Source organism: Triticum aestivum, chromosome 7A (genome assembly GCF_018294505.1).
Source record: "Triticum aestivum cultivar Chinese Spring chromosome 7A, IWGSC CS RefSeq v2.1, whole genome shotgun sequence".
NCBI lineage: Eukaryota > Viridiplantae > Streptophyta > Magnoliopsida > Poales > Poaceae > Triticum > Triticum aestivum.
The window spans coordinates 699,573,916-699,581,939 of NC_057812.1; the positions used below are offsets into that span (position 1 = coordinate 699,573,916).

An 8,024-nucleotide genomic window follows, 5' to 3' on the forward strand; every position below is an offset into this window, starting at 1 on the left:
ACTATGGGTCGTTCAAACCCATAACTACTAATATGAGTAATTCGAATCCACGACTAGCACTATAGGTTGTCAGAACCAGTACTAGAACTATGGGTCATACAGTCTCTCGACTACCCATACAGATACTACCGACATAGAACTATCACTACGGGTCATATGGACCCACAACTACCACTTTGGGAAGTATGGAAATGTTTATTTTTCAACAAATTTTCACCGAAAATGCTCCTGAATTTGAATTTTGCTTCTAGTTTTATTTCTTTTTGGCAAAACTTCTTCAGTGCAACGCCCAAAGCAGCGAACATCCCCCAGCCCGCTAGTAGTCTGCTCTCACGTCATGGCCATTAGGGAAAAATAAATTAAAATATTATAAAATATATACCAGAAAATGAAAAAAAATCATGGAAGTGCCATGATAAATAAAATGAAAATGTAAATCACTAAAAAATTACATATTCAGAAAACAAGATCAGGGATACATGGCAGAGTTAGAATAACCTAACAAGTTTTCCGGAGGAATTGCTAGCACACAATTAACTACGAAGCAGAGGTAGACAATGGTGGCCCGCCCGGTGAGACAGAGTTTGACAACTGCGCTGTCCGGTGAGGCACGAGGTAGATAGGAGGTAGACGATGGCGGCTGGCTGGTGAGTCGGGGGTAAACAACGGTGGCAGAAGGTTGTCCAGTACACGCACTACTGCTACAATGGACACCCAAGACAGACAATAAACCTGCAGCCAATAAATCAAGTTTGCATGGGACAATCACTAAAATTTATTACTAAACATTGATTATAGTGCCCTAACGACGAACTAAAATGAATCATCAATTGCATTGAAAAGAAAGAAAAATAGAGCTGGCTACTGCATGATATCCCAGGTGCAGAACTATTGCAATTGCACTAAATCAATCCTAAGTACACTTAATTCTATGTGATGTGCAGGAAAGCATGGTTGATTAAGAGAGAAAATCATGGTGGAAATGATAAAATCAGTATTATGGCATCCTTTGCTCTGTCGGTTGTACAATTGTCTAAAATTTCCTGGATGACTAGCGTCATGTATACAAAGATAGAAGAAAAGGTCAATACTAAATCTGGTAGACATGATTCCACAGAAAAATGAGTGTTGAAAATAGAGTACCTGATGCTCACTGCCTTAATCGACGTTGTTTTTGCTGCCGTAGGGAATACACAAACTCTGATGACAACCACGGACTATGAACAGCTCGCTTGTCCTACATGAAAATCCTGCATGCATTGCAGAAGATTTCGATGAGAACACTTCAGTTTTATAGAAAATAGTAAGAGTTTCACTTGCTTTGGCAAATAACATGAACTGTGGCCAAGAGATTTGTCATGGCAAAGTAAGGATTTGGAAGTCAAACAAATTAGCCTTGGTTTTATGTAGTACATCTTAATGGAAGAATAGTAATAGCATGTGAGTACCATGGAAATGTAGTCTCCATTTTTGCACTAAGAAAACTGATATTACAGATTATGATTTATGACACACAAAAGCAGTGCATAGTGTCTTCTAGAATTGTTAGGCCACTCCAGCTATACAATCTCTAAGCAGCATATAGCACACTCTTCATAGTTCTGAAAACATTATCATAGCAAGTACTCCCTTTGTCCCATAATGTAAGACCTTTTTTGACATCACACTTACACTACACTAGTGTCAAAAAACACCTTACATTATGGGACAGAGGGAGTAATATTTAACAACTATTCAGAAATTGCAGAATCTCTGTAGTTTATCTTATGTCTGAATTTTGATCCTCTCTACTACCTATGCTTAGAGGGATTTATTACTAGTATTCCCTGTAGTTTATAAGCAGCAAATGCCACTGGGGAATGCTACATGTTGTAAGAAATTTGTGAACTCTGAACCTATGTCTCTTCTGAACTTTGAAACAAACACATGCAACTGAACTATGAAACTGTTATTAGCACTAGTTAAGTTGTTCCAAGCCATAGTTTACATGTATGACCTGAACTTGTCTGTGTATGCTGCAGAAAGATTTCAGTTGTTTGAACATGCTATTACAAGTAATCCAAAATTCAAGTTTTGCATTACGGAATAAAAGCTCGACAGTTAACAGAATTTATACATGTATGGCCTGAACTTGTGTACGTGTATGATACAGGAGTATGACCATAAGCTTACACAGTTAACTGTTGATTCAGGAAACTTTAAGGCTGCAATTCCTACTTGTATGTTTGTGTGACAAACCAAATGATGTTCTTTGCTGAAAAAAGTTCATATCATATCCCTTTTTCCTTGAGAGCATTGTGTTGATGATTCGTGCATGTCAAAAACGTAGCAGCAGCAGCAGCGTGCTAACAGTCAGCATCAACATCATCATTGCAGGCATCGAGGACAGCTCAAGTGCGGGACGCGGCCAGCCGCTAATCATGCGATTAGTGACTGCGGAAGTTGCACAATCTAGAGAACGCACTGCTGGCGTATCTACTACCAACTTGAACCCTAACTGCTAACTGAATTTTATTTCAAGGTACTGCAATGTGCAGTCGCTCCATGCCTCCACGGCCAGCACAAGGTGTGAGGAGGGAAGGATGAGAGGAAGATATGGCGGCAGGGGAAGAGATACGTCTGTTCGTCCACCATTACGACCAAGCGCAGCCGGGATCTCCAATACCTCGCGGCGGCGGCGGCCCCTCCAGAACCTCACGCGGCGTCGGCAGGGACGTATGTGGGGGAGCGGCCACTACGACCAAGACCAGCCGCGGCTTCGCCTCCTAGACCTCGAGCCGGCGTCTTCGCCTGCAGGTCCTCGCTCCTGCGCCGCCGCCTCCCTCTAACGAGATGGGTTAGAGCATCTCCAGCCGCGCCCAAGGAAAGCCTTCCCAGGTAATTTTCTCGCGCCGGCGCTGAAAAAACGGCCCAGTCGCGTCCCCAAGAGTCCGATTTTCGCCGGCCTGGGCCGAAAACAGCGCCGGCGGACCCAGGCCGAACCCGGCGCATTGGGGAGCGCCCGGGGGCGCCGGGGCGAGCTGTTTTGGCGCGAAAAAGCCGCGGGCCAGCCGCGTCAGCGACACGGCGTCTCGTCTTCCCCCAACGGCCTCGGTTCCCGCGGGGAATCAATGGCAAAGCTGCCCTCGCACGCGTTCAGGCGCGGCGTGGCTATATAGCCAGCGCCTCACTTGCCTGTGCCCACACCAGCCCCGCCCCTCGCCGCCACCCAGCCCCTCCCTCTACCTCTCCCGAGCGCCGCCGGCTAGCCCCTCCCTCTCCCTCTCTACCTCTCCCGAGCTCGTCGCCATAGCAGAGCGTTTCCCCGGAGACGAGGCGGCGGCCAACGGCATCGGCCGCTGTTCGCTGCGCGAACAGGAGTCCTGGCTCCTGTTCCAGGCGAACATCGCGGCGCCGCCGGACATGCGCGCCGGGCCGACAAGGTGGAGGCTCAGCGACGGGGGAGTGCCCGTTCCCCCATTGCCCGGCGCCGTGACCAAGCCAAATTACTTCGCCGAGGAGGTCGAGGTCGTCCGCGCCTCCCTCACCGACACCTAGTTCTCCCTCCCCCAGTACGCCGCCGACAACCACGCGGCTTGGGCGACGTACTTCGAGCGCTGCCAGCGGCAGCGGTTGGCTCCACCAACGACGCGCCGGTGGTCGGCGGCCAGAAGAACAGCGAGGGGCGCCACCTGTGGTGGGGCGTCCCCGGCCGCACACTCGAGGGCGGCAACAACCCGCCGTTGGCGTACCCGGCGAGGGCGGCCTCCCCGGCGCACCACCGACGCGCCGGGCCATGGGCGCCAAGGAGGTTCGGGTCCTCCTCCTCTTCTTCCTCCTCTCGATCTTCCTCGCACTCCTCCGGTGCCCCGGCCCTGCTCGGCGTCAAGGCCGAGCCCGCGACGGAGACGCCGCTCGGCCGGCGCACTCGCAGCGCCGGCATCGTCATCAACGATGGCGGCCGGCGCGCCTCCTCGTCGGCTCCTCCTCCGCGCTTCGTCAAGCCAAAGACGGAGCCGGGGCTCATGCCGGTGAAGACGGAGCCGGGGCTCGCGCCGGTGAAGAAGGAGCCGGCCGCGCCGGTGAAGACAGAGCTCCATGACGACGACGCGGCCCTTGAATGGGCGCGCAGGGACTCCATAGCGATGGAGAAGGGGCGCCTGCAGAAGGCGAATGAGCGCCAGTGCGCCGCCCTGCGCCGCTTCGCGGAGCGCCGATGCGGCCGCGACGAAGGCGGGGTCGTCGTCATCTGCGACAGCGACGACGACGACGCGCCACCGCCACCAGCCCGCGTTGGCGACGCCGGTCAGGGGTCCACCAGGGACGGCCGCGTCAAGGAGGAGAAGTCCGACGACGGTGGCGACGATGGCGGCGACGACGACGACTACTCGGTGTTCAGCCAATTTCTCTTTTAGTTTAGTAGTTATCTATTTTCCTATGTAATGAAAACCGGCGAACATGTCTAATATATGTCCAAGTTTGCCGAAATTTATCGTGTTTCGCCGAACTTCGCCGAACTGTGCTAAACAAATTTTATTTTCAAACGCGCCTGAGGGCGGCCCTGGGGCCGGCGGCTGGGGACCAACTCGCCCCCAGGCCCAAATTTTGCGCCGGCTCACCCCCAGGCGGCGATTTTAGGCGCCCCCTTGGGGGCCAACGGCTGGAGATGTTGTTAGCTAGATGCGGGGGTATGACCAGCAGACTAAGAAAATCACACATGACCATATATAATACCCTTATTGATTAAACTTGTTTTTTAATTAACAAGTTCAAATCAACAGTGGAAAATAATCAGTGGGAGAGTTACACAAAATTACAATATTTAACTCTCCAATCACCGTAAAAGAGCCCTTGACAGAAAATTATGCGCACGTTTTTATATTAAAGAAACATATGGGATCCTGAGCTCTATCTAGAAAACATCTCGGAAAAAAATCATCATCTCCATAAAAAAGAAGTATATAATAAAAATTAAAAATTACCACATCAGCCTGCCGACGAGTGCCACTTTGCATAGCTCTCCATTAAAAAAATACGTGAGGCCACCTTCATCTAAAAAAAATTCAAAAGCTTTCTCACCGCGGCCAACCATCTTGCGCCACGTGGAATAACTTGTTGGTTGGCCTTCTCAGGACGCTATTTAATAGGTTTAATGTGGACCAACCATTCTGCATTAAGAAAATTCCCAGCTAAGAAAAAAGATGGTTTGTCTGTCAAACCAGAAGTATTGTAGTGGATGTATGAAATATGTTGAAGAGGCTTATTTAGTTTTGATACGAGATGTAGCTTCTGCAATGTAGAGCAAACTGTCAAGCCAGCCAGCCTGTTGTGGCCTCCTGACCCAAAACAATCAACATTGAACATAAACTAATGGAAAAGTGCCCAAAACGGTACATGGATGGGCCCCAAGAAAAACAAGAACCCAAGTTTTCCTGACAGTAATAAAAAGGAAAAAAGGGGGAACACCCCATTTTTTGCTGTAACTAAGAAATCCCAATTTTTTCCGGGCAATGGAAAAAATCGTCATAGTCCAAAAATAAAGGACAAAATAAACTTGACGTGATAGAAATGAAAAACAAGATACCATGTATTGTTAAGTGGTAATTGCCATGTCTGATAAAGTAAATTTACCATGGTCCCATGAAACCGATTATTTTTTCTACACACCCTAAATTTAGGGTATGTAGAGATGACATATGCTTTTACCATGGTCCATTCAAACATCGCAAATTTAGGGTGTGTAGAAATGCTGAAAAAATGGTCCATGGCCTACCCGGCGATTGTTAGCTCTCAAGCCAATTGACATCTCTTTTCTCTTCTTTGCCATTTCTAGCAGCCTTATTGCTCAAAGTTAACCTGTTTCGGGATTACATGCAAGAAATTAACTTAAATTTTACAATTATAAGTTATTACAATATCTAATGAATAACTTATTTTTTCTAATTGCAAACTATGACATGGGTCAAAATAACTATAAAGTAACTCCAAGGCACGGTTTCAAACATCTCATATCCACTTCTAACTCTCATTGTTGTGGGTTCCGAACAATTAATGTGTCCCACGTAAAACAAAAGATGAAGAAGTTGGGGAGTTTTGGTTACTATTTACTCGGTACTCCCATCAATGCGCAGGGGGCACAATGGTACCGTAAAAAACCTCCTTATGCATGCCTTTGTGCATAATAGCCTTGTGATATATTCACTTACTTAAGACTTTCTCATGCCCATGTGTGTCATGAGTTTTATATGTACTCATGCTTATATGTGTGTACCATCCATTCTTGGAGGGACGGAAGCTTCTATATATATCCTCGATTGATTTAATTTGCCTGCTTGCATAGGCTAGCCAGCTAGAAGTTAATCATCTTACTACAAAAGTGTACTTGCAAGCTTAGGTGAGAGACTGGTGGATACCAATATGAGATTCAGGCTACTTTGTCCAATCCCGCTTGTGCTTGCATAGCCGTTGCGTGAGATGGCCACAAGCGCTACAGAGTGACTCAATTGCTTCTCTGAGATGGTCTTGTCCTGGAAATAATTCTTTCGGAAAGTGTTGACCTGCTTGGCGAGGGTGTGAACCTCTTGTGATGTACTACCCAACAAGCCTGCACCACGATAAGCGAAGGTAATGCCAGATGGATCGCTGGTTTTCTCCGCTGTGAGGGAATGCCTAGGTGGGGCTTCCACCAACCCCAACATTGTCCTAGGAAGTTATCTTCAATCAATTATATCACTAAAACAAAAGATAAATTAGCCATCGTGTTCATCCACATAGTCGACTGTAAATTTTAGATACTAACGGCTGGGATAATAAAAGACAAAACCTATAATATAAAGTAGAGTCTGCTTAGAATTTGTTTGTGCTGAAGTCATCTATGATTCCTGTAACTTAATCAAGCATTAGGATTCCTTTTCTGCGTTAAAAAGAAACAATTTGAACTCCTGTTTTTCAGTGCTTCACGTGGACTAACCTTCTCTACCTATCCCTAAGAAAACTCTTTCTACCCAGCTTGAAAGTAGATGTGTAGATACACATATACAAAGGAAAAGGCAAAGGAATTACTAGCAAAGTACTTGTGTTTAATAATAAAGTATGCCTACAATAGGATGTTTCTCCACGGAAGCAGACAATAGAATGCTAACTGTTTCAAGAAGTACTCTCCACCACGATTTGATCGGACTCGTTTAATTTTCTTTTCAAGTTGATTCTCAACTTCTGCCTTATAGATTTTGAAGTAGTGTAGAGCCTCATCTTTAGTATTTAACAGATACACATAGCAATATCTAGTGGAATCATCTATCAAAGTCATGAAATATTTGTTTCCACCTTTAGTCAACACACCATTCCTCTCACAAAGATCAGAATGTATGAGTTCCAGTGGCGCCAAGTGTCTCTCCTCTGCTGCCTTGTGAGGCTTGCGAGGTTGCTTAGATTGCACACACGAATGACACTTAGAACCTTTGGCTAAAGTGAAACTCGGGATTAAATTCGATTTTGCTAGCCACGTCATAACACCAAAACTAATGTGACAAAGACGTGAATGCCATACTTCAGATTCATTAACACTCAAATGAATATTGTTCACGACTTTATAACATAGATCTGCAAGAAAAAGGCGGAACATGCCTCCGCATTCATAACCCTTTCCAATCGGTGGACGGCCAAACTGAAAATACAGCAAATAAATTACCATACCCAGATGCACCACTCTCATTGCTGCTCACAATCATATTGACAGACTTGGAGTCCTGCCCTTGCTTCTTATACTTGTTTGGGCACTTGTTGGCCCGATGTTCAAGCGAACCACAAGTAAAGCAGCCCTCATCCTTCTTGTTCTTCTTGAAGGTCTTCTTACCCTCCTTCTTAAAGTCGGCACTCTGTTGGACACCGTTCTTTCCCTTGGGCTTATGGGAATTGGAGTTCTTCTGATGCACCATGTTGGCCACAAAAGTTCCTTCGACCCCTTTTCCGTGCGAGCCCTTTGCTCTTGAATTCTGCTCAACACTCAGATGGCCGATGACATCCTCCACAGAGAATTCACGCCT

The 8,024-nt window shown here is 46.6% G+C and overlaps 1 long non-coding RNA gene across 1 annotated transcript; it reads right to left on the reverse strand.

Annotated features, from left to right (window-relative positions):
* Window positions 1–423: 423 nt before the first annotated feature.
* Window positions 424–2,840, reverse strand: LOC123148567 (uncharacterized). The gene is made up of 3 exons (XR_006474004.1): window positions 2,666–2,840; window positions 1,144–1,250; window positions 424–732 (listed from the first exon to the last, which is right to left on the reverse strand). It is a non-coding gene; the product is annotated as an uncharacterized lncRNA (long non-coding RNA).
* Between the last annotated feature and the right edge of the window lie 5,184 nt (window positions 2,841–8,024).